The sequence below is a fragment of the Protopterus annectens genome, chromosome 3.part0 (genome assembly GCF_019279795.1).
Source record: "Protopterus annectens isolate FY-2018-M chromosome 3.part0, PAN1.0, whole genome shotgun sequence".
NCBI classification, from domain to species: domain Eukaryota; kingdom Metazoa; phylum Chordata; order Ceratodontiformes; family Protopteridae; genus Protopterus; species Protopterus annectens.
This window is the reverse complement of record NC_056731.1, coordinates 197,382,447-197,405,341: the sequence shown is the minus strand read 5'-3', so window position 1 is coordinate 197,405,341 and position 22,895 is coordinate 197,382,447. Positions and strand designations below refer to the sequence as shown.

At 40.7% G+C, this 22,895-nt stretch overlaps 1 protein-coding gene across 1 annotated transcript in view; it reads left to right on the top strand.

Annotated features, from left to right (window-relative positions):
• ADARB2 (adenosine deaminase RNA specific B2 (inactive)) overlaps positions 1-22,895 on the top strand; it is a 976,728-nt gene that overhangs the window by 723,651 nt on the left and 230,182 nt on the right. The window lies entirely within an intron of this gene.

The window sequence follows — 22,895 nt, the reverse complement described above, 5'->3', positions numbered from 1 at the left end:
GGGCAAATAAACTTTTTTTTTTTAATAATCATTATATCATCTGTTAGTTGCTGTTTACTATGCAAGTTGAAGCTAAAGGATCGTCCATGCTGAGGAAATCTCTATTATTGATTCATAACCTACTAATTTAACACCAATTTTCATTTAATACAAATATCAGGTTATGTAACTTCACTGTATTCTGGTTTATGCAATGGTAATAGTATGTAAAAATAAAATTATTTTGAGAACTACGATTGTCTATAATAGTCAGAGTAAACAATTCATACTAACCAAACCGACTAGATTCACAGTTTTTAATCATATTAATCATAATATTCCTATCAGTTTTAAATCATGGCACAAAATTATGGCAGTTATAGTTTAACTGATTTATACTTTTATACCTTCAGCCTGTGGCATTTTTACTCATGTATACTTATGTATTTTCATGTAAGCTATACTTCATAGTGAAAAACTGCCCTGTTACTAATTCAGTATTCATGCTTTGTCTGCTGTATTAGTCAGGAGTTAAAACTGCCAGCAGCCAGAATATATACCTGAAACCTACATTATGAAGAAGACACTCATAATTAATCAAGTCAAATTATTAAAGAAAGAAGACAGACCTATAGATTCAGCACATCATAGGAAAGACATAGTGAACACACAGAACCTTATGATTCAGCTTTGTGTGGGTTCTTCAGAGTGTTTCTTCAGATGCTCTTCATGTTTCACTGTTGCAGTCCTTACATTTGGGTAATTTGCTTGCAGGTTGCCCTCAGTCGGCCTGATTAACAAAGTCTTGGGTCTTGCATCAGTTGCTGTCCCTTCTTCCATGATGTCAGGTCGTCAGGGGTATAAAACATGCAACCGATGCCATTACATCAGTCTTTCTTGCCGTGCGGTGCCGAAGCAGAAGCAGTTCACAAGTGCCGGTCGGCCAACTACTGAAATTTTCATTTTTGAGTTTCAGAATCAAAGTCTTCAACTAAAAGCTAAGTACCCCCGTTGGGGAAACTTTTTCTTGCTCTTTACCGATGTCAGTAAAAGTTAATAATTGCATTGCTTGTGGAAAGCAAATACCAGATAAAGATTTTCACTCGTACTGTATTCCTTACCTAGGCCCTGACCATGACGTACCTTGCTGTCAGTTTTGTGCTTTATTTAATCAGCGCACTATCCGTCGTCTGTATATTTTTGCCTCTAAATATTTCGGTTCTCAGTTTAATTATCCAGAAATGTCGTCGGTTAGCCATCTGACTACTGGGATTCCAAAAAAACACAAAGATAAAGACAGAGACAGGCCACCGAGGTCCAGAATTGCCAATGGCGCTTCTCCTAAGCCAGTCGCCAGTTCGCCGGTACTCAGTGAGGCGCCTTCGCAACCCCTGATACCCACTACTTCTGATTCGTAGGCCTCTAATGAGACCCATTTGGAGTCCGGTATGCCGTGAGATACTTCAACTATGGAACCCGCGGATGTCTCTACCTTGGATGGGTCCGGAGCTGCTGTGCAGGCCCCGGCTTCTGAGGGTGTATTCAGGCCTACGGACTTGCATATTAAATCAATGCCTCCTTCATTACTAAGGCCTAAATCTCGATCCATGTCTAAAAAATTGATGCCCAGGTCACATGCCCAGGCCTCTATGCCTAAAAAACAAATGATAAAAATGGCTGAAGATCTAATAACTCTAATCAGGGGTAGCCACCCCCCCCTTCTAAGAGGCCTAGGGCTGAGCTTGACTATGAATCTTCTGATCAGGATTCTGTTTTTTCTGACTCTTCTGATGATCTGGATTTGTCCTTACCTACTTATGAGGATTCTGTTGCAGAGGATTCTATTCCCTCTGCTTCCCCTCCCGAGGATTTTTCTTTTGGGGAAGCCTTAAATACTCTAAGGGAGCATTTTCACTGGGAAAGCCAGAAATTTTCTGATTCAAAAAAGAGGCTTAGGGATTTCCTTCTCCTACCTCAGCATAGGCCTTTGGCTATTCCTCCTGTACTAGACATTGTTGATGATGCTTTCCTGGAATCCAGTTTGGCCCCTGATTCCCTGCCTCCTGCTCCCAGTAAACCTGACAGATACTACAGGGTCCCTGAGTCCAACAAGTTCCTTTTCAAAAATCCTATTGCAAATCCAGAGACTATTTCACAGGGGCCCAAAGGGCATTAAGGCTTCCACTGCTAAAAATCCTACCCCTTCTGACAGAGACTCCAGGGCGCTGGATAGATGGGGTAAAAAGGTTTACACTTCAGCAACCTTGGTCATTAGAGCTTTAAACTGCCAATTTCATATGTTAAAATATCAGCAACATATTATTGGACTGCTTAAACAGAAAATTATGTTGATTCCTGACTGTGTGGAAAATAAAGACTTACAGGATTTAATGCATTCTGCTAAACAAGTTGGAAAACATAATTTGCAATGTGGTTTTGATTCTTTAGAGGCCTCTTGCAGGGCTGCTGTTACTGGGTCTGTGCTTAGAAGGCATGCTTGGCTTAAGGAGCAATGTTTGCCTGATCATGTTAAAGCTAAATTGTTGGATGCTCCTTTAAATCAGGCCCGTCTGTTTGGGAAACAAGGCTGAATAAGTTCTTAAAAAGATGGAAGATAAAGCTAAATCTAAGCAAACTGTTAAAGATTTTTTACAAGTTCAGCCTCCTAGATTTAGTAGACACTGGCCCTCTAAGAATTGGTCCTTTCCAGCCTCTTCCACATCTTCTCAAGCCAAACCCAGACACAGCAAAAACCCCAGGTTTCATTCCCAGGGGACTCACAGAACTAAGCAGTGGGGGCCCTCCACATCCAAGTCTGGGAATAACAAGACACCCCCCCAGTGGTAAACTGTCTCAATGACTTCCTTTTAAAATTTCCAAGCACTTATCTTCTGACTGCCCTTTTGGGGGGAAAGATTGCTCTTCATGCAAAGAACTGGGAACTCATTACCCAGGACAAATGGGTTTTAAATATAGTGTTCCAGAGTTACAGATTTCACTTCCACACATTGCCAACGCCAAATGGGGTGGCTGGACCTACCCCCAAATCAGTGGGCAGAGGCTCAAAAACAAGTACTTTCTCTCTTAAGCATGGGGGCTATTCAACTGGTACCAGAAGAGGAAAAGGGACAAGGTTTCTACTCGAGACTTTTCCTTGTACCCAGAAAAGACAAATCATGGTGTCCTATCCTGGACCTGTCTACTCTAAACACCTTTCTGGAGATGTTCATCGGGCATACAGCTGCAGTCATTACAGATGGGTTATCCTGCCGTCAGGCGGGTCCTCGGTCGGCCGAATTCCAAAGTCTAGGTCCGGCGTCAGTTGTCGTCGCTTCTTCCCTGATATCAGTGCGGCAGGGGTATAAAAGAGGCAGCCGACGGCATTTTCTTTAGTCTTTCTTGCCACGCGGTGCCCGAAGCAGAAGCAGTTCGCAAGTGCCGGTCGGCCAGCTCCTGAGATTTACGAAAGTATTTCAGCCGAAGTCTTCTTTAAAGCTAAGTACCCCGTTGGGGAAACTTTTCTTGTCTCAGACCGATGTCAGACAAAGTTAATAATTGCATTTCTTGTGGGAAACAAATACCGCATAAGGATTTCCATTCTTTCTGTATACCTTGCTTAGGGCCAGACCACAACGTCTCGGCCTGCCGTTTTTGTGCTAGGTTCAACAAGTGCACTATTAAGCGCCGGGCGGAGTTCGCCCTTCATTATTTTGGCAAAAAATTCAATTATATCATGTCGTCGGATACACCGACACCAGTTTTAAGCAAAAGACGCAAAGACAAGGACCGACATCCGAGGTCTGCACCGAGTACTGAGACCATGCTTAGGCCGACTACCGGTTCTCCGGTTCTCAGCGAGGTGCCTACACAGCCCCTAACTACCGATGAAACTATTTTACCGGTGACTTCAGTACCCGAGGTCGCAGGCTCCTCGGTCTCCATTCCCACTGCAGATACCGACGCCACTCTTGGCGGGGAAACTGAAAATTTAGTGAGGCCTGCCACTTCTGAAGGCATCTTCAGGCCTTCCACCTTCTCTATTAAATCCTTCACTAAATCTAAAGCTGCCATGAAAACTAAAAAAACAGGGTCCTCAGACCTCCTCTCAAGGCCCCATGCCTAAAAAGCAGATGCTTAAAATGGCTGAGGATTTGATAACTCTCATCAGGGGTTCTCAACCCCCCTCTGACAAAAGACCCAGACTGGAGGAAGACTACCCTTCCTCAGACCAGGCTTCTATTACCTCAGACCATTCTGAGGACCAGGACTATGCCTATTCCCCTTTTGAAGACTCTGATGCTGAGGAGTCTATTCCCTCGGTCTCCCCCCCTGAGGACTACTCTTTTTGGGAAACCCTGCATACATTGAGGGAGCACTTCCACTGGGAAGGCCAAGATTACTCAGATTCCAAGAAAAGGCTCAGGGAATTTCTACTGCTTCCCCAGCATAGGCCCCTGGCTATCCCTCCTGTTTTAGATATTTTAGATGATGTGTACGCAAGCCAGTCTTATTCCAGATTCTTTACCTCCTGCCCCTGTTAAACCAGACAGGTATTACCGGGTTCCTGATTCGCACCAGTTCCTTTATAAAAGCCATACTGCTGACCCAGAAACAATTTCACAGGGTCCCAGGGGTATAAAGGCCTCTACTGCTAAAAACCCTTTACCTTCAGAGAGGGATTCCAGAGCATTAGAAAGGTGGGGGTAAAAGGTGTATACATCTGCCACTTTAACCATGAGGGCATATGTTAAAGTACCAACAGCTTTTGTTATCTCAGCTGAAAAGCAAAATGACACAAACAGAACAACCAGATTTGAAAGAGTTGCAGGATTTGTTGCATGGAGCAGAGCAAGTGGGTAAACATACCTTGCAGTGTGGTTTTGATGCTTTAGAGGCCTCATGTAGAGCTGCTGTCACAGGGTCTGTTATACGTAGACATGCTTGGCTCAAAGAGCAAACCTTACCAGATCATGTCAAAGCAAAGTTATTAGATGCACCACTTCAAAAAGATGTATTGTTTGGTGTTAAAGCTGAGGAGGTACTAAAGAAAATGGAGGAAAAAGCAAAATCTATGCAAACAGTGAAAGATTTCTTGCAGGTACAACCTCCACACTTCAGCAGAAACTGGCCTTCAACAAATTGGTCCTTTACAGCCACGGACAGACCTCAAAGGGGCAGATACAGACGCCCAAGGGGTAGAGGACAACCTCAAGGATCTTATAGAGCTAGACAGTGGCAAGCACCAGCCCCAAGAGGTGGAGAAGATAGATCACAGTCATTTAGAAAACAGACACAATGACTTCCCCCTATGCCTGCCAAACAAAGCTTTAATGGCAGCACCTTTGGGCGGAAAACTGGCATTATTTTCAAAAAACTGGCACATTGTTACAAAAGACAAATGGATTCTGGACATTATAGACAGAGGCTACAGGTTCCACTTTCACACCCTTCCAAAAATGAGAGGCTTGCCAAACCTGCCACAAAATCAAAGGGCAGAAGCACACAGACAAATTTCCGCTCTCATGGATATGAAAGCGATTCAAGAGGTACCTGCAAAAGAGCAAGGTCAAGGTTTTTATTCCAGATTATTCCTGGTACCAAGGAAAGACAAAGACTGGAGACTCATCTTAGACCTATCCATCCTAAACACATATCTACAGGTGCCAAAATTCAAGATGCTCACTTTACAGCAGCTTCTTCCCATGCTGGGCAAGGAGTCTTGGCTGGTAACATTCGACCTCAAGGAGGCATACCTGCATGTCCCTATCAGACAAGATTGCAGAAGATACCTCAGATTTCTTGCAGGTTCAACCCATTACCAATTCTCTGCATTGCCCTTTGGCTTATCTACTGCGCCCAGAGTGTTTACGAAATGCCTGGCATCAGTAATTGCCTTCTGCAGACAACAAGGAATACAAATCTACCCATATCTGGACGACTGCCTGATCCAAGCGGACAGCAAGGACATTCTATTACAGCATATGGCATTTGTAATAAAGCTGTTAAACTACCTGGGATACACAGTGAACAAAAAGAAATCAAAACTAATACCTTCTCAACAGATAATTTTCCTGGGTGCCAGCTTAAATACAACCACCCAGATGGCCTACCTCACGCCAGACAAACAAGGGCAACTGTCTCAATACTTCAACAAAATGGCAACTTTCACCAGACTAACTGCAAGGAAAGTCCTGCAGGCTCTGGGATTCATGGCATCTTGCATCCTACTAATACCATGTGCAAAGCTGCATATGAGGAAACTACAATGGTACCTAAAACACTTATGGTCTCAACACAGCCACAGCTTGGAAACAATTATACCACTCATTCCATGCCTTCAAAAGGAATTTTTGTGGTGGGCTCAAGCATGCCAAAGAAACTCAGGTCTCCCTTTCTGTGTACCTCAAGCAACTCAAATCATCACAACGGATGCCTCAGACTACGCCTGGGGAGCACACATGGCAGATCAGTGCATTCAGAGAAAATGGTCCCAAAAAGAGAAGCACCTACACATCAACCAAAAGGAGATGCTAGCCGTGCAAAATGCTCTTATGACCTTCAGAGACCTACTGCATCCAGGCCAGCTATTTATAAGGACAGACAACACCACAGTCATGTGGTACATAAACAAACAGGGGGGAACTCATTCATACCCCCTGTGCAGGCAAGCCATGACCCTATGGAACACAGCACTGGAATTGCAAATTCAACTACAGGCACAATTCCTGCCAGGGAAGGAAAACACACTGGCAGACAACCTAAGCAGAAATATGACAGATCCACACGAATGGAAGTTGCATCCCCAAGTTTTCACAAAGATAACTCAGGCATGGGGACAGCCAGACATAGGTCTATTTGCTACCCACAGAAATTACCAGTTGGAAAAATTTTGTTCAAGGACCTATCATCCACAGGCCTGGAAAGTGGACGCACTCTCTTTCAATTGGACAACATTGACAGTCTATGCCTTCCCGCCTCTTCCTCTACTGACCAAAGTTCTACTAAAATCCAGAGCAGAGAGGCCACAAATGATTCTCATTGCTCCAGACTGGCCACGACAACACTGGTATCCTCTCCTAAAGAGCCTGACACACTCCCCACCATGGATCCTACCTCTAGTCCCTCTTCTGTTGTCCCAGCACAACTACAAAACCCTTCACAGCCAGCTCAAAACCCTAAATCTAGCTGCATGGAGAATTCCTTAATTTCCCAACAGACTCTCCTCTCCAAGGAGGTGCAGGATGTCATCTTGGAGGCCAGAAGACCCTCTACTAGAAAAGCCTACTCTGCCAAATGGAAACAATTTTGTTCCTGGAATCAAGAAAAGGGCCAGAATCCTTGGGTAATAAATATACCTCAAATTTTACAGCATCAAGATCCACGCTTCTGCCATTTCTGCACAATACAATACAGATCCTCCTTTATTCACACATCCTCTATTAAGGCAGTTCCTCAGAGGGGCAAAAAATATAACCCCCCCCCCCCGGAAACCACCAGTCCCAGCTTGGGACCTGAACTTCATATTGGAAAAGCTGACCCTGCCTCCCTTTGAGCCGGCTTCTTCAACAGAGCTACAATACTTGTCATGGAAAACAGCCTTCCTTCTGGCTATTACCTCAGCATGCATGGTTTCGGAACTACAGGCCCTCGTGGCTGTGCAACCATTCCTCATTTTCCATCAGGACAGAGTTTCCTTACGAACCAACCCTACCTTCATGCCAAAGGTAGTATCCAGTGTAGCTTTGAATCAGACTATTCATTTACCTACCTTTTAGCCAAATCCACAGAACAAAGGGGAGAGACTGCTACATTCCTTGGACATTCACAGACAACTTCGTTATTACTTGGACAGAACAAAGCCATTCAGTAAATCTGAGCAGCTCTTTGTGTCCTATGCTACAGGTGCTCAAGGAAAGGCTATTTCCAAACAGACAATTTCAAAATGGATAGCCCACTGCATACGCTTTTGTTATTCATTTCATGGAAAATCTGTGCCTGTATACATCAGATCCCACTCCACCAGGGCTACAGCTACTTGTGCAGCTTTCCTCAGGGGGGTCCTTGCCAAGGACATTTTGGAAGCAGCTACTTGGAGTTCAGTGCACACTTTCTCCAAGCACTACCACCTTCCGCTATACTCAAAATCTAGAGCGGGCTTTTCCACAGCAGTCCTGCAGGGCATCCTCGCCCCTCCTAGTTCCACTTAGTGCCTACCACCCTTCCTTAGCTTTGGGATTCTACCCATCTGTAATGACTGCAGCTGTATGCATGATGAACATAGTACAGTTTTGTACCTACCATAAATGTAGATGTTCGAGTGCTCATACAGCTGCAGTCCAGGTTACCCTCCCTACATCCCCTCTTAGGACAGGCCTTATGACAAACAACTTTATCATACAACCTATTTGGGGTATTCTTTTATGGTGTATTTGCTTGCAACTACTGTTTTTGATTGATCTACATTGCATGTTTGCCTAATATTATGTTTTGCCTTCCTTCTGGGGGCACCTGACATCTGGGGCAAGAAAAACCGAAGAAAATGGCGTCGGCTGCCTCTTTTATACCCCTGCCGCACTGACGTCAGGGAAGAAGTGACGACAACCAACGCCGGACCTAGACCTTGGAATTCGGCCGACCGAGGACCTGCCTGACGGCAGGATAACCCATCTGTAATGACTGCAGCTGTATGAGCACTCGAACATCTACATTTATGGTAGGTACAAAACTGTACTATTCCAAAATTCAAGATGCTGACTCTTCATCAGTTACTTCCTATGCTAAATGAAAACGCATGGTTGGCAACACTAGATTTAAAAGAAGCATACCTGCACATCCCAATCAGGGAATCTTGCAGAAGATACCTATGCTTCAAAGCAGGCTACATGCACTATCAGTTCTCTGCACTGCCCTTTGGCTTATCTACTGTGCCCAGGGTATTCACAAAGTGCCTAGCTCCAGTTATTGCATTTTGCAGGCAAAGAAGTATTCAAATATACCCATACCTGGACAATTGTCTAATTCAGGCAGAAAGCCAGGACATACTTTTAAATCATCTGGCCTTTGTAAAAAGGGTTCTAGCTTGTCTGGGGTACACCATAAACAAAAAGAAATCACAACTGGTACCCTGTCAACAAATTACATTTCTGGGAGCAAGCTTGAATACAACTTCGCAGATGGCTTACCTCACGCCAGAAAAGCAAATTCATTTGACAACCTACTTCAAACAAGTGGCCACAAAAACCCTGCTGTCTGCAAGACAAATACTGCAAGCCTTGGGGTTCATGGCCTCCTGCATTATTCTAATTCCATATGCAAGACTGCATATGAGGAAACTACAGTGGTATCTAAAAAGCCTATGGAGTCAACATTCTCACAGCCTAGAAACAATGATTCCTATCATACCTTTCCTACGCCTAGAGTTCCTTTGGTGGGCAGAGGCCTGCCACCAAAACAAGGGACTACCTTTCACACCACCCCCTGCCACCCAAACCCTAACAACAGATGCATCAGACTATGCATGGGGTGCTCATCTGGCAGGGAAGTGCATTCAGGGAAAATTGAACCCAAGTCAAATGCACCTGCATATCAATCAAAAAAAAAATGTTAGCTGTAAGGAATGCTCTGACAGCCTTCAAGGACTACATTCTTCCAGGACAACTAATGGTAAAGACGGACAACACCACGGTTATGTGGTACATAAACAAGCAGGGGGGTACACATACTTACCCCCTATGCACACTAGCCATGGCATTGTGGAACACAGCCTTGAACTACCAAGTGCACCTGCAAGCTCAGTTCCTGCCAGGAAAATTAAATACACTGGCAGATGGACTAAGCAGAAACCTCATGGACCCACATGAGTGGAAACTGGAACCAAGGATTTTCAGCATATTGACAAGCAAATGGGAGAGCCCAGATGCAGACCTGTTTGCCTCCCCCCAGAACTACCAATTGGACAAATTTTGCACAAGAACTCCCCACAAACAAGCCTGGAAATTGGATGCTCTGTCCTCCAGCTGGAAAAAATTATCAGTCTATGCCTTCCTCCCACTGCCTGTGCTCTCCAAAGTACTACTAAAAGTCAAACAGGACAAACCAAGGATGATTTTGATTGCTTCAACACTGATACCCCCTCCTGCGCAGTGTGTCACGGTTATCTCCATGGCACCTGCCTCAGACTCCTTCCCTGCTGTCTCAGCAAGAGATCCAGATTCTGCACCCTCAGCTTCCAACACTGAATCTTGCTGCCTGGTTAATTACTTAAACTCTCCCTTACCATCCCTCAGCAAACCTGTGATGGATGTCATCTTAGAGGCAAGGAGGCCTAGCACTAGAAAATCTTATGCTGAAAAATGGAAAAGATTCTGTGCCTAGAACCAGTCTCAAGGGATGAGCACAGCAGCGCCGAATTTACCTCAGATTTTACAATACTTAACTGAGATGCTTCACAAGGGCCTGTCTTTTTCCTCCATTAAAATCCACGCCTCAGCCATTTTAGCTCATTATAACACAGAACCTCCCCCTTCATCCACTGCTCAAGCAGTTCCTCAGAGCACTATCTGGTGTTGGAAAATAATGTCTTTGTTTTCAGGGACAGAATTTACTGGCAATGTTATGGCGTAGCGGAGCACTCTCTAGTGTCGGAAAATAATGTCTTTGTTTTCAGGGACAGAATTTACTGGCAATGTCATGGCGTAGTGATGGGAACATCATGCGCTAATAGCTACGCAAATGCAGTAATGCTAAAATGGGAGAAAGTTGTCTTTGAAATGAGAGAATATAAGAACAAAATCTTGTTCTTTCGTAGATTTGTGGATGCTCTCTTTATGTTATGGGGAGGTTCTATGGAGGAGCTTATAATTTTTGTGAATTACATAAATAGGTCAACAGACTTTCTTAAGTTTACTATGAATTACTTTGCAAAAGAAATTAGTTTCTTAGATGTACTGATATCACCAAAATTGGATGGGAGTCTAAACACAAAAATGTTTAGGAAGGAATGCCATGTTAATAATCTTCTTAGAAGAGATAGTATGCATCCTCAGTTTGTTTTTAGAAATGTAGCACAAAATCAAGCATATAGAGCATCCAGATTAAATGCTAAAGAAGATGATTTTATGGCACAAATTAGTAAAACGCAAAGTGAATTAATAGAAAGAGGGTATGACCAGAAGCAGGTTGATTCAAGTTTGCAAGCAGTAAGAAATCTAAGACAAAGCAGAGCTAGGCCATACTTCTCCAAACAGATAGAAGATGAAATGATAAAAGCAAAGTCAAAGACTTCACAAACTTTAAAGATATGTTTCAGTTACTCTAGGAATATAAAAAAATTATACAGAAGTTATCATTAAACACTGGAACATCTTAACCTCTGATAAACAAATAGGTAAGTTGCTAGGAATACATCCACAATTTACTTTTAAGAACGAGAAGTCATTAAAAAGACAACTTTGTACCCCTAGAGACCAAATTATGCTAGGAGGTCATATAGGGACTAAACCTTGTACTAAATGCCAATTTTGTAGGTTTATAGATACAAGTATTATATTTCAACATCCAGATACAGGCATGGTATATATGTTTAGAACTAATGGTAAATGTGATACTACTCATGTAGTCTATCTAGCTACCTGTCAGGTTTGCAAAAAAATTTATGTAGGGAAAATGAATAGACTACTTATAGATAGAATTAGAGAAAACACATACCATATAAAGAAAGGAAGCATGTTTAATGCTTTAGCTAAACATATAAAAGAAACTAGTACACAGCATACATTTACCTTTAGAATAATAGGTAGATGTTTTGAAACTTTAAAGGGTGGTGACATTAAGGTACAAGCCGAGAACCTGGAAACCAAGTGGATAGTGAGACTGAGAGCGAATGATGGACATGGTTTAAACGACCATATACCACTAAGACCAGTTTTAAAAAATAGACCACTACGAAGATAGTGTATTTTAATTAATATTACCTATGTAGTTTTATAGAGAGTTAGATTGTGTGTTTTTAAGCTTGACTAATGTGTTCTGTAATTTTACTGTTTATATATATTCATATATACATATCTTTGAAATATATATATATATATATATATATATATATATATATATATATATATATATAACAAATTTTCTATATGCCTTTAAGAATCTAATATGGTCATGTGATTCTTTGTATAAAAGCAGGTGTAAGTATGCTATTTGATACACCTGAAGAAGCCTAATGGTGAAAGCACTTGTGTACTGCAATAATAAAAACGATTTTGAGAAGCCTGGAGCCTTACCTCTGTTCTGTTTTTACAATTGGATTCAGCATATATTCTTTACTGAGGTACCTGGTAGCTGTTGGAACTGTTTTGTACTTCATATACTGAACTAACTGTTCCATGGCACTTGGGTTATCTTATGTGTTGCTCCTTCAGTAATTTGGATTCTCCCTGTGCTTTGTGAGTGGACTGTTATGATTCTCTGTGAAATGTACTGGTGGGGTGTTCTGTTTTCTGCTTTATGTGTCTTATTTTTTGCTGGGTAACACTGATATTGCCCAAGATCTCTGCCTCCAGTTCCCATCAATGTTGTTTCAGTGACTTTTTATAAAGCACCCAGTCTTTCATTCATATAAACTTCATCTCAGTAGCAAAGCTTTAATTTGATAGCAAACAAGTTCAAAGCTATTTACCTGCTTTTATTCAATTGTAATGACAGTGACAGCCTCTTTTTCTTTATTTATTTATTTGCTTGCCCATCAGTCTGTTTCTTTTTATTTTACCTGTTTACCTGTTTGCACTTTGTAACCCAGCCTCAAAGTGTATGAGGTTTCACAGTAGTTCAAAGGAGGGGAAGGAGCTGGGGCTGGCTTGGGGCCAGTTTCAATACAAACAAGAGAGCAAGAGAATATTACATCAATTACATCTCTGACCACTCCCTGGTATGACCCATACCAGGATGATCAACCTATCAGAAAAGCACCTGAGCATGACAGAACCATGTACATTCACAAACTGAAGGGGTATGAAGCATTCCAGGGTAAGTGGAGTGAGTGCAGACAGGCAGGAGCTGTCAAACTGCAGCCCACAGTGTTTTTTTTCCATGTCCTCCATATGTGCCAACATCATATCAGGTTGGGCAGTCAATGAGGATAATCTTTGAGTGAATGTCCTACCCTGGGCCCTTATACGGCATGTATGTCTTACACTATCCACCCAGCCCTGCATCAGCTTTCTCAGCACCAATTTCCACTACAAAATGCTGGCATGTCCCTCCCTTCCAGGATAGGCCTACCCACCATCCTTGCCAACATCATCAGAGGCCTGAGCCATTTATCAAACTTGGGTTGCCTAGGCTATAGTCAAGGATTTGCACCACCAGACTGGCCACAGATCCATCAAAATAATTAAAGCTCATGGATTCAAGTCTGTAAGTTATTTTATACCACTGGAAATGACAAGTTGATAACTTTAATGGAGAACATCAAGCGGTTAAGGAATTGCAGACAGAATAACTGTGTCACCCAATGAAGAAATCAAGAAGAATTATGCATAGGATCTGAGATGTGGTATATAAGAGGGGAGTTGCTCCTTTGGCTGTGTGTCACTGGCAAGCATGATAGTTTAATGGTTAGTGAAATGCAACACATGACAACTGCAGACCAGATCATAGGAAGTTACTAGGCTAATGGCCCTAGGGCCCTTACAAGCCTAGCCAAGGTCTACATTTGTTCCATGATTATCACCTAACGCCGGTCGCCAAGAGAGATACAAGTGGAACACCCCGGGTGAATTTACAGTTGCGCATCCAATCATCCAGACTGTGTTTGAAGAGGGCCAATGAGGTGCTCTGTTTGACATGAAGTGGGAGTCTGTTCCAAAGGTGTGGTAATCTCTGGAAGACAAATCTGTCCCTCCAGCAGGTTCTATTAATGTCACATACCAGGTTAACGTCTTTAGAGTGAGTAACCTGTGTACCATTTGATTTGCAGATATGCAGCATTTCCAGTAAGCCAGAGTCAGATATTGCCTTATATGCAAGGCAGAGATTGCCTTTGAGTAGTCTGTATGAAGCAGAATATAGTGACAGTGATTTCAGACATTCCACATAAACAGATGTGGAAGACCTGGAATTTTTCTTGTGAGGAACCATTGTGGTTTCTCCAATTGCTGCAGGTGCTTGGAAAGGTACATACCAAAAGGGGCATTGTATTCAATTATTGGCCTGATGAGGGAAGAGTACAGGGGGGTTACAACTTCTTTTTTTCTGGAGGCAATGCCCTTATATTGAGGTGGGTGATACAGAATACCCTCCTTACCACTGTGGAGACATGGTGATCAAAGGTAAGATTGCTGTCAACCTGTGTGCCCAGGTCTCTCACCACTGAGTGCATACTTAGGGTTTTGCTATTTATGTGGTAGTTAGCAGGAACATTGCTGTTACCAAAAGGGATGATAATACATTTTATTGCATTGAGTTTAAGGCCATGACTTTGGCATCAATCATTTGTTTATGTAAGACCCTCTTGTAGGATGCTGACATCATTTGGAGATTCTATGACCGGTCCCAGTTGGCAGTCATCAGCAAACTTTGTTAACCACAGACTTTTAGATTTTGCTTGTACTTTGGAGAAATAGATTCCAAAAAGTAGAGTTCTCAGGACTGATCCCTGTGCAACACTACTGGTTACAGGTCTGCTGCTGGAGGTGGATTCCCCTGTTTTGACTATATGTGTTCTATCAGTGAGCCAGTTAGCGACCCATCTAATGATACAAGGGTTGATACCTAGCTTGGTGAGTTTGTCAGTGATGCCTGAGTGGAGGATAGTGTCAAACACCTTGGCTAAGTCTAGGTAGGCTATATGCACAGATTTCCCCTTGTCCAGGGCCTTGGTGACTGTTTCAAAGAAGTACACCAAATTTAACAGGCATCATCTACCTTTGACAAGTCCAAACTGAGTAGGGTCAAGTGATTGTTTATAAGGTCCATGATGATTCGCTCCATGGCCTTGCAGATAAGGCTAGTCAGGCTAATAGGTCTATAGTTTGCAAGGTCAGTGGAAGCACCACCTTTGTACAAGGAAATAATGGTGTCCATTTTCCATTCAGCTGGGACGAAGCTGGTACTTAGACTGTGACTGAAAAGAGTACCAGTGGTGTTGCTAATTTTTTTTTGAGGCCATGTAGGAATTTACCTTCCCATTCAGTTTCTCAAGTTCTTCCTTCATGGACTATGGAGAAAGAGCATGGATGCGTGAGGAAAGAAAGACAGACATTTAAAAAGTCATTTTAACAGTGAGTGTTAAAACAAAAGAGGATGCCTTCAGAAGGTAGACTCAAGACTATTAATTAAAGAGAGGGGACAGACATTTATGTCTACAGTGGACACTGTCATGCACTTGTTTTGAAAAATGTGAGGCTTTGAGAAAGCCACAGATGATGTAAAGCAAAAGAAAAACTTAGGGTAAGACTTGCACCAAGAAACAGAACATAAAGGAAGAAGAGCAAGTTATTCAGCAGGAAGTAATCTGGTCACAGGTTCATTTCTGCAAGTCATCCAAACATTCATCTAAAATGAGTCACTCAGTCAGAATGTGTAGGTCCCCATCAGGCAGTCTTTCTCCCTAACACTGAGGTCTAGTGCTCTCAAAAGTGGTTGTAATATGTTTTAAGGGTATGGGAGGCATAGCTGCTGGCATGGCAGTGTGGGAAGGTGGATTCATCCTCCTCCAAAAAAAAACTTTCTGTAAAAGGCCGTTGCTATGAAATGGAGCCAAATTCTACACTGCTTTGTCTATTCAGAAGGCTTGAACTTGACTGAGTGGCTTAGATCTTAAGGGAAATATAGATAAAGGCTAGATGATACAAAACAATATAAAATACAATGCTTTTAAAGGGAACGTTTGGGAGTTTGTACAGTAAACAAAGAGTTCTGAAAACTAAAAAAGTCGTAAGAGATGAAGATGTTGCATGAATATGCCAGAATGTCTTAGCATTTTACTTGAATATTTCATTTGCATATTGTTATGATGTGCAGTTCTGGTTACCCAGTTATGTCAAACAACACTGTCAACAATGTCAAGGTGTAGCAACATTTCACTAAAATCAGTAACTTTGTTCGTACAAAATGTCAGCACAATAAGAACGATGTTTATAGCTCATTTGTCATGAATACATTGGCCACCAGCACCTGACTCAGTGAATTATGGGATACAGAACTTCTCAAAACAGCGGTGCTGTACCATTAATTTTAAGTGGTTATAACTATAACACATCTTCAGAATGTATGCACAGCTTTATAGCACCTCGTCACATTTACTATTAGATATACGTATAAAGGTGTTACAGAATAATCCCTTCCTTCCATGCATCTTATTTTTTTATTTATTCAGTCATTTGTTTATTAATTCATTAATCTATTGTTCATTTGTTACCTGGATAGGTTGACTGGTTCCTAAACTTAATTTCATTTAACTATGAAATCCTAAGCAAAGCATAATGGTTGAAATATAGAGCCATGCTGAAAATGTAACGATTTACTTGTAATTAGCATTATTAAATCAGAATATGAGTATGTATACTAACTGTATAGGGTGGCATGCTAAACAGTTCGTAGGAGTACAGAGTTCATAAAGAGTATGAAGGTGAGGGGACAAGGGGTGGAGTCTAACTGCAATATATTATTTATACTAGAGGGGCATATGCAGAAAGGTAACAAACTGGTTAACTTCATAAACTGGAGGTTGTGTGTTGAATATGGGATTAAAAGTGTGTAAAGACAAATAAATTGAGTAAAGTAGAAATTTTAGCTAAATGGATCAGTATTAAATGTTAAGTGGCCGCATGTACGTTAGGAAATCAATCTAATCCATGACTGTAGCAAGGACACTGTAACAGGATGCATGTTCTGTTGTATAATACATCATCCAGACTACAGCAAATAAAATAAATTATACAAATTCTATTTATACTGTGATGACAACATTTTATTTGAAGGATTAATAAAGCATTAACTTTAAAGACTGGTGCCATTAAATGAAAAAGCAGTTAGCAAATCACATTTCACCAAAAATAATCAACCAAATTAATTGAAATAGAAACCAGCAAATCATATTTCATCAAAATAACCAACCAAATTGCAAAAAGTTAAAGTTGAAAAATTCCATGGCACAGTGGGATAATTCCTTGACTGTGGCCCAGATAATGTGAGGTCAGTTAGCAGCACAGGTTGTGGGGAAATGGATTAGGTAGAATGGGAATGAGTGGTAGATGCAGACCTACCCATTCTTGGGAGAGGGAAGCAACCCAACCTGGTACAGTGCTGACACCTACTGGAGACAGAGGTACAAAGCATGTGGAGTATGGGGCTGTGGACATGGGCTTGGCACTGTCAAGTTGAGACCATGGCTTCATTGGATATGTGTGGAAATGAGCATGCTCACAAGGGAGGCATTGCAGGCCCTCAAGACTATGAGAATGCAGTTCTACCACCAATGTGGGATTAGGACACAAAAAAAACCTCAATCTGTCATGCCTGCCAGGATGACAGTCTTGCCAAGACTGCATTTGCCTGGTAATGGACAATTGAATGGGTAATTGTAGCACAGGCCAGATGGTTGGCATGCACAAGGGACAGAAAAAAGATAAAGTAAAGAAAAAAAGAGTATTAAAAATGACCTAATAACAAAGTAACACTACAGTCTAAAATAAATCAAAGAACCACTGTAAACAAGTAACTAAAATTAACTCTTAAATAGTCCCATTTAATGAACAAAGTACACATATGAAGTTAAAGGCCACCTAATTTTATTCCCTAATCATAAACTCGATTGTCATATCACAAAAAAGAAACAAATGAACCAACTTTTAAACCATTCCAGTTAAACTTGTCCTTAGACAAAAAATAAGGGAAACTCTATAAATTAAAACCATATCATTACCACTGTGTTAAACAAGCTATCAGCACATATAACAACTGTAAAAGCTCAGAATCCCCAAAGTGTACTCAACAACAACCAGAAATATTTCACAAAAATCTGGAGGCTGAGATCCATTCTACCCCTTAAATGGCCAACATGCAACAGACGTGTTCTTACACAGACACGAATGCACACATGCACACCACATGCTCTCACACACACACACACACACACACACACACACACACACACACACGACACGCCACACCACACACACACACACACACACACACACACACACACACACATAAACACACACACAAGGGTAATAAAAAAAGGCTTAGAAATCAAAGATAAAATGTGAGCTCACATTTCAGAAGTTGTGAGGTAGAAGTAAAATCCAAGATCGGTAATTAGTTTTTCAGTTGCATAAGGCTAACAAAGAAATATATGACTGCCAAGCTTCAAGCAAGATAAATTGTAATGAAATGACATCAGCATGCAGTGATTGTAAATGAATACTTTACCTCATTGCATACAATGGATCATAGTAGTTCTTGGCCAAAGAAAGAAATTAAAGGTCATTCAGATGACTGTGAAAACTGATTCTAAATAAAACATGAAAGGTCAAAAGATGGAATACTAAGAACATAAGAGCCAACATTTAATATAAACTAGAAAAAATGAATCTACAGCAAACAAAGACTGCAGAAGTTTTAGGCAAGTCTCCCTAAAGGGCAAATCTGTAATTCAAACCATACACCAAAGAACTTTCTTTATGATTATGAGTTTAAATATGTACATATTTAATATTATGTACAACTTCCTTTTTTATTTTTAGATTTTCTTTTTTCCTGGATTTATTATACATTTTGACACTCTGTACATATAAAAAAGTTCGATTTCAAAGTGTTTGAATGCTGTTCATTGACTTACTGCTGCAGGTAATTATACGTTTGTAGTGTTAACTACAACACAACCGTATGGGATCAGAAAAAAATAATAATTTAATATGATGGCCACAAGGAACAGTTTGCATTATCAAGATGTGATGCAGATACACAAAAAGTAGTAACCTTTTCTACATCAATAAATCTACTGTTTTGTAGTTCTGTGTAAAGTAAGCAGTAATGCCTGACAGAGTGGATGTAGTACCCTCAAAACCCTAACTCTGGCTTTAAAACTCCAACCAAGTTTCTAACCTTAACCACATACATTACTCCCTAACCCTTATACTCCTAGTTGCTCTGTAACCCTCATCAGAAACATCTCTCTCCCTAAATCTAAATTTGCTGCTCACTCCCTAAAATTAAACTTCCCTGTCTCCCTATACCTCTAATCATAAGCCCTGCTTGCTGATCCTAACCATAAAACTTATTGTCACTCCCTAACCCTGATCACAAACTATGTTCCTTAAAACTAAATTCCCTGATTGTTCCCTGTACCCAAAACTCCATATCTTAAACCTCATCACCAGACCATGCTACCTGACCCTAATCCTAAAACTTCTTGTTTCTTACCCCTAATCACAAACACCACTCCCTAACCCGAAATCCTGGAGTTGCCCCTACAGCTAGTTGCCCCTACATTTAACCATTCAATTCCTCCTTCCTTCCACTGTCTTCCCACAACTGCCACTCTTGGCTTGTTTGGAGGCAGTTACATATTTAAATGGCAGTTCCACTCCCACTTTATGGCTGCTGCAGTTACCTTGCTCATCTCAGATCTACCTGAAAAGAACGAAAGCTGAGAATGCCAACAACGAGAAGACTGACACCGGAAGATCGACAACATAAATAATCGACAGTCCAGAATCCTGACACTGAAAATACCAACATGTGAAATGAGCGTGACTGTGTAAGTATGTGATAGTGATGGACTTTAGGGTTAGGGTGCGGGTAAGGTAAGTGTGTGTTAATGACAGACTTTAGGGTTAGGGTGTGGGTAAGGTAAGTGTGCATTAGTGACGGACTTTAGGGTTAGGGTGCAGGTAAGGTAAGTGTGCGATAGTGACGGACTTTAGGGTTAGGGTGCTATTAAGGTAAGTGTGCGATAGTGACGGACTTTAGGGTTAGGGTGTAGGTAAGGTAAGTGTGTGATAGTGACAGACCTTAGGGCTAGGGTTTGGGTTAAGGTTAGTGCATAGATAGTTGTGGATGTACGGTTCAGTGTAGGTCTGTAAGTTTTTTGGTGTGCTTGTATTGTGTGTGTGTTTTTCGGAAACAGATTTGTTTTGTTTTGTTGAGTTTCGGGATTGTGGTTTGTCGGGCATTTGCACTTTCGGGTATTTCAACTTTCGTTCTTTTCGTGTCGGTGTTCTTGTTGTTGTTCTTTTAGCTTGTTAGCTTGTCGATCATTTCAGGTAGATCCCTCATCTCACACATCTAGCTCAAACATATTGTGGACTATGAGTGCAACCAGTAGCCCATAAGAGCTGTCTGACACACAAGTACCTGGTTTTGAGACTGCAGTCTGCGAGAAGCAAGAACATGAGCAGTTAAAGAAAACAAAGAATTATCTTAATGTAATTCTGTGTAATGCTTTGAGATATTAATGAATCATTATCTTCTGTTCCTCATTCTGGAAAATAAATAATTATGTTTAGTGATTTCATGCAATAGTGTGTGGGGGAAGGCAAACTTCTCAAACAGAAATTACCAGAAGAGAAGATACATATTATATAATATGCAGCTAAAATACAATTCATAAGAGGGAGCTTTTAGGCCACTCAGAAAGTAGTGACCTTGAATCACTATGATAAGAGAGTTATTAGAGATGGCATCTGCTTAACAAAAACACGGGCCCTATTTACAGCATAGCATCTCCATCCTAAATGTTACAAACTGTCATGACACTAAAGGGCACTATATCCAAATACTGAAAACATAAGAATAAAGACTGCTGTTGCTGTGCGCTCTAGATGAGGCAGTGACTATTAAATTCTATATTTATATCTTATATTTAAAATGCTTACTCATCTGAAGGTTATGATTTCCCAAGAAATAATGGGTAACTATTACACGTAGCTGTACTTAGCTGGCTTTACTTCCTTCTTATTTCCAGCTCCACAGGGAATGTCTATACTTTTAAGTTAGAGAATTAATTTCTTTTTTTGTAACGCTGTGGGGATAGCTAAAACAAAATGAATGCAAAGAAAATGTAATAAAGGAGACTTAAATGACTTTATGAAGCAATGAAAGTAACTCAGTAGAAAGGTAAAGTGAGAAAAAGTGAAGAGGAAGAATTGAACAGGAAATAGAATAATATCCTCTGGGTAGCAACATACAACTAAAAATAACACAAATCCGCATCAGACATAAGTAAACAGGCAAACAAATATAAAGGAAAATAACTAATAACACAATGTATACCAGAACTTTATTTTTTGAGAAGTGGGAGTGACTAATTCTAAAATCAAAAGTGAACCTCAACCTAATAATCATTTACCTAGCTACTGTTCTTACTAGTATATATGACTTGCATGATTAAACTGTTTTTGTTTAAATAGCAACAGTAAGTTCAACTTGTTAGTAAGACTAGGTCGAATAGTTGTTAGTGATAAACGATTTACATGCTTAATAACGACAAGCTATTGAAACTTAAATGTAAGCACTGATTGCTTGACATGAGCTAGTTTATTGGTGTTGTCTATAGTTATAATTACAAAATGTTTGTATCAGCAATCAGTGCTAATGCAATAAGTGAACCATGTGTGGGGATTGAACAGTATGTAAAAACAGAAATGTGGTAATCAGTAAAAGCGTTACTCTATAAAAAAGTTATATATGACTATTGTAAGTTAAAATAAAAAATAGTTCAGTATGCCAGAATCCTGAGACATGCAAGGAAAAACCAATAAAAATAAAATAAAATGAAGTGATTTACACCACTATTTCCAGGCCATTATTCATTTTCTTGTCTCTTTCTGTCTATAGGTTAAGCACAAGAGATGACTTTCATGAAAAAAGTTGAAAAGACTAAGTTCTCATTGGCATAATGATTAAGGTGTTTACATTGTAAACACAAGGTACACAGTTTGAGTCTCACATATGAGAAGCAGGCCTAGGCTTAAAAATGTCTCTTGTGGTCATTAGTCTACTAAATACCTATAAAACTCTGATGCAAAACAGGATTTTGACATATTCTAGATTTAAAATATTGACTTGGCCTATCAGTAGGCTTCATTGCTCAAAATGAAGGGTTAGGATTTTAAGCAGTGACCGTTTCCATAGCATCCATCAGCCCCTCCTGGCAAGGAGTTCCTCAATATCAGTGTATAGTACATCTGAATCCTGAGATTCCAGACTGCATTATAACCTATGCACAACATGCCCTTAATGTATACTAGCTCTCTGAGCAAAGCATTAACTAGAGTGTAACTTAGTGAATTGATAAGTTGAGAAGAAAATGTGTTTAGGTATCTGTATGTATGTATCTATGTATTTCCCCTTTACTGACCAGGATAGTTCCAATAAGCCAAAAGCCTCTTCACGGGAGACCTGAGGTAGTATTCATTATGACTAGGGGTAAATTTCACCAGGACTTCTACTACTATTTTCAGCACATACCATGGGATCTTTGACATCCTCTTGAGCTACAACCAACTCAGGCAGATGAGACCTCACATTATCATCTTATCCAAAGAACAGCACATTCAGGAGTCCAGTACTACCTAATGCTGCAGAGCAGTGCCAGTAATGGAAAATGAATCCAATCATCTGTAGTGGGAATAGAATCCAGAGTCCTCTGAACTTGTCCTACCAAAGGCAGCCACTGTTAAATGTAGCAGAGTAAAATCTAGTTGCACTAAATAACCAGAAATATATATGGTTTACTGTCAAAATCTCGACGTTGACAAAACAAAAAAAAAACATATTTAGTAACAAAAGTCAACGGTGAATTCCTACATATTAAGTAGGTGAAAATGTCGAATCTGCTGAACGAATTCAACAGATTCAACATTTTTGTTGAATATTGAATGTAAAGTCTGTATAGGAGCAAAGGTAAGTGT